Below are 6,472 nucleotides of genomic sequence, written 5' to 3' on the forward strand. Positions count from 1 at the left end.
TTCTCTGTCTGCTCAAGTGACTCTTCTGAAAATTAGACCATCCTGGCCTTCCCTTACAACACGCCTTTGGGGAAAGGTTTTTCTTTTTATAAGCCTGAACTATTTCCATGGTATTGACGCACAAAGAATGGCACTGGATGCAGCTGAAATTACATCGGCTCACAACTTTGCTGCTGCAGAAAATGTTTGTATGGCTACATTCTTGGGAACTGTAGGGGCAGAAGAGGCAGTGCAGAAGAGGCTTTGTGTCCAGAGGCCTTCAAATTGTTCTTCAATGTCTCCTGTAGAGCACAGGATAAAAGAAGTGGTTCTCCAGGAATGTTTAGCATAGGTTTGTCCTGCAGGAAGCTGGAGGGAGTTGACTCACTGAACCTGAAGTGTCAGTGCCACATGCAAATGTGCCTTAGTTATAGCTGGAATATTGGGAGTGGATTAATTGAAATTGGTTTTCTTGAACTGCCATATAATTGATTTCTAACAGTAAAATTGCTTCTTTGTCCTCAGGGTAGTGCTTTGGAAGCTTAATTTTTGTTTCTAGGATTCTTGCACAGTTTCTTTTCTAGTCTTTTTGTACAGACTTTTTGTCTCCTTTGGGGTGGCATCCCTAGTAGCAGTTACTCCACTATGGCAGCTCTTACCTATGGGTGACCCATGAAGTACAGCTGGCACCCATAATCTCTTTGTCAAAAGCACCAGCACACTCCTGTCCTTTGGCTTTTTTCCATAGATGTCTGCAAGTGAAAACAGCCAACAGTGCTGTGAAGAACAGAAATAAGGATATTGACAATATAGAAGTTGTGGGTTTTCTTCCATGAGGTGGTTCTGCCCTTTCTTCTGTTCCTTCTACTTGGGAATTTTACACTTTTACTGGGAAAGGTACCACCTGTATGAGCTTTGGGTCTCATGCAGAGCAGAGATCTTCAGTCCCTAGGCGATTGCTGTGAGGCAGAATACCTGCCTTCTTCCCTGGCAGGGAGGGAAAATATTTGGGACCACACCTGGCCATTGTGAATCTGGTTGGAAGTTAATTGAGCCCAGGACCTGCCTTGAGTAGCACTGACAATAGGGGAGTTGAGAAATGCATCAGAAAGCAAGGACTTCTGATAATTCCTCCAAACACTGTGGAATCTCCAGTGATTTGCTTTAAAGCACAGTCTATTAATTGTTTCTGAAACAAGAACCATTTAATATCTCTGTCTTACCTTTCTCACTTGTAGTTTTTGTATCTATGCCTTTTATATAGGGAACAATGATCAGAACTTAATTATCTTTGAGACTTCTGTCCATTTGTGAAATGTCTGAACAAAGGGTTCAGGAGTTAATAGGGAAGAACTAATGCGTGAATAATGGAGTTGCATAAACCTTGTTTCACTAAGAATCAGGCAAAAAAAATGATACTAGATGGCTGGACAGGAATTTTTCTTGCTTCCTCCCTTGACATGATAGAAAACAAAGAACAGAAGACATCTGGGGGATTCCAAATATCATAATGTTTCAGAGTTTAAAATGGATCAAGCGATTGACAGTTTGTCCAAGCAAGCTGCGTGTCATTAACTTTGATTTATTTTTCTTTTGACTTCAAAAATATAGGTTATGTCTTACTTTGAGTAGATTTCTGTATGGAAGGTACTTTAGTTTTTGTTTATAGCTATTACTGGTCCTTCAGAGTTTGGTGTTTTGGTGGGGGTTTTTAGGTTGGTGTTTGGGGTGTTGTTGTTGTTGCAATAACTCTTGCTTTAAGACCTGGCATGGATAAACAAGTGTATCAACGTTTTTCTAGGCCTGTACATAATCTGTAGTCCTGTTACATGGATCTTGCCATGAATTCCTTCTCCTTTGACTTATGTTTTGGGTAATATTGATTTTTTGGGTAATCTGGATTTTTGGAGGCCTGTCAGAAAAAGTGACCCATAGGTTTCATCTCAAAACAGCCAAGTAACATTGGCTGGCCCTTTCTAATTCTGCACATTTGGAAGAAAATATAACATGAACATTTGGTTTACCTTGCGAATGTGTAGACAATCCTTGCTCAAGAAACAGAGCAAAGCTGGCTTGATTTAACTGGGGTACTTCAACTCATCCTTGCTAAATTTAGTGATGGTTTGCTTTTAACTGTGTGGAGGGGAGATCTTTGCTTTTGCCATGTCCCTCACTAGCTGGCTATAGGTATTTACACGTCTCTTTTAGGGAGTTGGGTGGTAGTGGTGGTGTTTCCCGTAGCATGTGCTGCCTCATCCTCAGCTTGATGCATCCAGTGCATGCAGTAGCCACAGGTACTGCTGTCCTGTAAATACAAATTGAGCCTGTGCTGACAGTGTATCTTTAATACCTTTGTTGATCCGTGAAACTTGTAAAGACCTGGTTTGTGTGTGTTGCCAGATGTATTAGACCCCATAATTCCTTTTGCAGTAGAAAGAACTGTTTCAGTTTTGCCTTTCTGGTAATGAAAATACTGTGCTGGTGAGGCTTTCTCTATTGAAACTCTGCTCCGTAACTAAACATTTCATCGGGTGACTGCTGCTGGGAGTGTTGCTGGTTTTTGAAGAGCCAGAAGGCAGTAGGACTTGGGCTCTGCCAGGTGAGATGGCAGGACTTGTAGGATTGCCTTTCCAAATTCCTCTTTCACACCAAGAGGGATTATATTATCCAGAATGTAAAATGATTGACAGTTTAGGGACAAAGCTGGTGAATAATTTGAAAACTGGAACTTACTGAAGGGAACTGGCCCAAAGTTGGAGAGCCCAGAGTATGAGGAGGCATATATTTCCTGTAAAAGAAGTCATGAAATAAGCAGGTCATCATAAGTTTATGCACTCTCTGATGCTCATCTCTAATTCAGGGCAGCAGCTTTGTGGGCTGGGGAGGGGAAATAGTTAAAACTGTGAAGTTAATTCTTTATCTCATGTCTGGAATTGCACATTGTACCCAGCAGTGGCAGTGAGTGTGGGAAGAGGAGGGCTCCAGCCTCCCTCATATCCTGGGCACGTCTCTAGGCTGGTGCAGTACTCACTGTGCAAGACTTCTGGGGGGTGAGGTAGGGATACTCAGCCAGGTCAGTCCTCAGAAAGCACTTGTAGCTTGAAAGGCAAGTGTGTGTTGGGAAGGATAAAAATACTTTTGGGCATTTTTGCAACTTGATCACCTAAAAGCCCATAAGGTTATTAGGTAGCTCAGACATGTCTAATCTTATAAATATATGACCTCTAAACAGTGTGTGTTATTTATTTTGCTGTACCCCCCTCCTGATTTTCTTTTCCATGGACTGATGTAGACATAAGCAACAGCTGACATAAGATAGAGGGGGAAGCTCTTTTGCAATAATGTCTTAAAAACATATGAGAGCAAAAAGAAATTCTGTTATGTTAATTGTGAATTGAGAACTGTTATTTTACTGCCTTTATGGAAAATTTTCATCTTCTGTGCTCTGTAGGCTGTCATTCTAGTTTTAGCTGCTGTACTTGTGTCTGTGTGTTCTAGCAGTTCAGTCATTACCTTTGTAATACAGTATTGCTTTCTGGCAAGTTGTGTTGTGCATATTCAGAAAAAGTATTATGGGATATAAAGACTTATTTTGGATAGATTTCTGTATGTGGGTACTTGTGCTCTATAACAGCACAGGCAAGAGGAAGAGCTACATTTTGAGTTTGTCAGAGAGTGATGATCTGTGTGATGGTCCTTACTGCCTTTTGGTATTTCTGCACTCCTCAGTGATTGTTGTAGCCTGATCACAGATAACTGCAACATGCATGAGTGATGCCATTAATTATGGTCATGGTATGGATGCATGGCTGATTAATTCGGGGATGGTGAGCTGAAGCCAACAGCTGTTGTGAAGGTATGGGGTTGAAGCTCTCTTCTGTCAGCTGGGTGGTGAGGGAGTGCCTTCATGTGCTTTTCATGGTGGTTAGGGGGCATGTCATGCTTGTGGGGTGCAGAGCAGTTTCAGACTAGTCCATTTCTTCAATTTTGTAAGTAGGAAAGCAAATAAATCTGCAAGGATAGTCAGTTGTGTTTCAAGGGCATGACTTGTTTTGTTTGCTATCAGGCTCTACCTTTCTGTACCTAGACCTCATATTTTGTTTTAGTGAACTCTTTTGTCCTGTTCTTAGTAGGAGTTGAGATGTGTATCTCCCTGTTGTCTAAAGACTAATTTTGTCTCCTTCCCCATCCCCTCTTTCAGCCCAGGGTAAGGACCCCTGGCAGCAGTGCACATACAGGATGTCTCCCATTGACAGCTGGATTGTTGGGAGTCTGTGGAAGGTTTCTCTTTATTCTGTGTGTGTGTGTGTGTGTGTGTGTGTGTGTGTGTGTGTGTGCACAGGCATCTGCAGTTGTAGGCACTGCCCTGAAAGCAAACTGGGAATCATATTAGTTGGGTAGACAGTAGGAGAAAGGGTGCACTTCTGTGGCATGGGAGGAAGCTGGAGGTGAAGCTGCTCAAGGAGAAAGGCAGTGGTTTGGAGTGTAGGGCCCAGTGGTGTGCCTCCTTTAAACCTCTTGTGCAGGAAATCAGTCTTCTTGGGCTTGGATGCTCGTGGAGTTTCAGAACTGTTCTCACCAGCCCAAGCACCAGTTTGGAGAGTGGTTTGTTGAAATTAAAGTTTCCATGTCGTACATGTGGAACAAGAATTCAGACCATTCTCTGTGCAGAATAGCATTTTAATTTTAGTTCTAGTATTTAAAATCTTCATGAAAAAGGCTGACACTTTCCTCTGATATGCATTATTTTGTGTTATATGGTTTGCAATGTGCTCTGCATTACTTGCAGAGAGGAAGAAGCCCTTTTCCAGGTAATTTGAGCAATGGGAAATAGGTCTCCATTAGTTGCAGAGATACTGGTGAAATGCTTAGCATAGTTGTGGAATTAGTCTAAAACATGGATGAGCTGTACTGGGCTGTGGATTTGACATGGTGAAGTCATCAAGCACTGGCCTGGGAATGCATCTCTGCACTGTCATATGTCAGTTCTTGGAGCATCCTGAGGGACAGGTTTGGTTCTGCCTTTGTGCCAGCAGCGTGCAGAACGTGGTGGCTCCTGTGAGCTTGGGTTGCAGTTGTTGGTCACACACTGAGTCTGGGGATGCTCCTGCTGCTAACCAAGACAGTGATAGGGGGTTTATTATTCAGTAGTGTTGGATACCACTGTCAGCTGTTCTTTGGTACACCATTCATCTGTGATAAGCTTTCTTTAAATCCATGCCAGGTTTTACAATCAATAAACTGTAGTTACGTAAAAAATCAAGTTAATGTTCACTTGAGGTATAAAATGTGTCTCTGAGAATATATGCGTGTACATGCACACAAAAAAGCTGATTAAAAATAATGTCAACTATGAGCATTTGTAACAGCCACCTGAAACCCATGGGATTAAAGTCAAGGTTGTATTTTTGAAGCATAAATTGACATTTTTAGTTTTAATTTATAATTTTCAGGCATAGTGCTTACAAAAGTAATATTTTTTGCATTTGCCTCTGGAGTCAAAGTACCTGAAGTGAGGAGTAGCTGGTTGTCTTAGGATGAGCTCTTTCCCTCCAACCCTCCAGTAATTCCTTTCTTCACTTGTTGGAGCCTTCCAGTGAGAAGTAGCCAGTGAGCTTGGAGGGGCATCTTGAGGCTTCAACATCCTCTGCTGCAGTGCCCTTGTAGGTTGTGGGTGGTTCAGCTGTGGGAGATATAATTTCTCTTTACTCTGCTGATCAGTGAATTGCTTAATGCCCACCATTGTTATTTCAGTCAGCAGTTGTTATTGCTGAAGCTGCCAAATATCTGTTTGGTTTTGTGACTTCTGGTAGAGTTGGTCATAGTAATATTGAGCCTGTTGTTTCCTGTTTGATGTGCTGCACAGAGCCAGTGTTTGGGAATGGAAATTTAGGATCTAGTTACTTGGGTGTTTTAACCATTTCTGGTACCAGCCCACAAAATTTTCTACAAACCAGATGTCCAAACTCTATTCCTCACTTGAGATCTTCCATCAGTTTAAAGGCTGCAGGGATGGGATATTTAAGAGGAACTAACTCTTGCAGTTGGGAGTAAAGTTTTGGAGTTGCTCAGGTGCTTGTTGGTGTGTGTGAAGATTGCTGATGATCAGTCTGAGAGGTCTGGAGCACAGAATGCACAAAAATATCAAAAATCGGGCCTGCTATTTCAGTGCTGCTTAGCCCTGATTATACCTTGTGGCTCGGTAGCCCAAGACTCATGCTGAGCATAACCATTGAAACTCCTCACTTGTCACTCCAGCCAAGACCAGGTTGGAACTTCAATCTCAAGGTGTCTTGACAACAGCACGCTTTTTGACAAGACAAGAGCTTGGAGAATAGGTTTGTTAAGAATTGTTGCTCTTGGGATTGTAACCCCTGGGATTCCTGGTTAGTGAATCGCTCCTAAGGCAGCCAGCCCTGCTGAAGGGGCAGGAGGGCACTTGGGTTGTTTGCAGGTAGTGCAAGAGCAGCTTCTTTGGGGTCATCTGCCTGGT

Source organism: Fringilla coelebs (genome assembly GCF_963513975.1).
Source record: "Fringilla coelebs genome assembly, chromosome: 9".
NCBI lineage: Eukaryota > Metazoa > Chordata > Aves > Passeriformes > Fringillidae > Fringilla > Fringilla coelebs.